The sequence below is a fragment of the Sinocyclocheilus anshuiensis genome, unplaced genomic scaffold (assembly GCF_001515605.1).
Source record: "Sinocyclocheilus anshuiensis isolate Anshui unplaced genomic scaffold, SAMN03320099.WGS_v1.1 scaffold80, whole genome shotgun sequence".
Classification (NCBI taxonomy): domain Eukaryota; kingdom Metazoa; phylum Chordata; class Actinopteri; order Cypriniformes; family Cyprinidae; genus Sinocyclocheilus; species Sinocyclocheilus anshuiensis.
The window spans coordinates 1,442,155-1,443,722 of record NW_015554102.1 but is presented as its reverse complement, the minus strand read 5'-3'; positions in this window follow the sequence as shown (position 1 = coordinate 1,443,722).

The window sequence follows — 1,568 nt, the reverse complement described above, 5'->3', positions numbered from 1 at the left end:
GTTGAAGTGTTCTGGAACAGTGTTGTAAATACAACTTAACCACTGATTTCTAGTCGTGCCCATTTTTGGAAGGCCAAACAAAGTAGTTTCGCATTCCCAACGAAACAGCGTCACACACGGCGGCCTACAGCGAGCAGAGGCCGGGGGCTAGCGTAAGGAACTGCGAGAGGGTTAGTGAAAAAGAGCATTTCTATGCAGGTTTTACTCTCATTTGTAAATCAGGATGCATGCAATTGAATTGAATTCAAATCCGTTAATAAATTCATTTAAAATCAATAGCCTACAGTCTTCTATTTCAACTTCAAAAGGTGTGTCTTGTTTCTGATTCCTAAATGAACATTTAAATTCAGATTTTACTCTCATATGTAATTCAGGACACATGCTACTGAAGGAAATTCAAATCTGTTAATAAATTAATTTAAATTTATGCAGTTTTCCCATCACAATTTTAAAAGCTGTCTTGTTACTGGTTTCTAGACGAATATTTTAATGTTGGTTTTATTCACCGAATTATGAGAACACATGCAATTTAAACTGAATAGCCAATTAAATTGATTATTAAGCTGATTAACCAATACATCAATTAGTTAAAAATTAAATTTTCGAGCTCACTTTAATGTTTTGTAAGAGGGATCACACAAAATGCATGTTATTTTTTTTAGTACTGTCCTGAGTAAGATATTTTGCATCAAAGATGTTTACATATAGTCCGCAAGACAAAATAATAGCTGAATTATGTCAGAAGCGTCAGAAGAAAGTCTGGTCAGGTGCTCGGAGAGGTAACTGCGCTCTCTGTTGGTCAAAGGGAGCTGCACTCCAAAACAGCAATTCTTCAAAAGTTACTTACTTAGGGCGTATTTCAGAAAGATCCTAACTTTAAAATCCTACAATTGCGCAGTCCAACATTTTTTTCTTCACAGACACGGTTGTCTTTGTCTTGTCTTTCGTTTCACTTCTGAGCGAAGGTGAAAACTTACCAAATAGTATCGGCTTTGCCTTTTCTACCGAACTTATCCAAGTTTAAAGGGGTCATATGATGCGATTTCAAGTTTTCCTTTCTCTTTGGAGTGTTACAAGCTGTTCGTGAATAGATAAGATCCCTGAAGTTGCAAAGAATAAATTCTCAAAACCAAAGAGATATTCTTTAGAGTTAAGACTCTGCCACGCCCCCCTAAAACGGCTCGTTCTAACACGCCCCCACATATCTAGGTCACTATGTGGGAATATTTCCATAATGTGCCCAAATGTGCACGCAAAGAAAGAAGGCGTGGTTTCAGTAACCGCAGTTAGTGTTGAAGCAGCCATGTCAGGGAGACGCTGTGTGTTTCTAGGCGAAAGCAAAAGCACTTTATTTGGCCTTCCGAAAGTAGGTGCATTTAGGAATCTTTAAGATTACTTACAACAGAACAGTAATGTATTTTATGGACAACCGTTTCATGAACCTAGGAGAGGAGGTAATTCTGACTTTGCTATGACAATCTGGCGCTTCTGAATCAGCGACTGTAAGTATGTTTTGTTACTAGTTTAAGTATTTGCTATTGACTGTTCAAATGCGGAGTTTTGCGCAT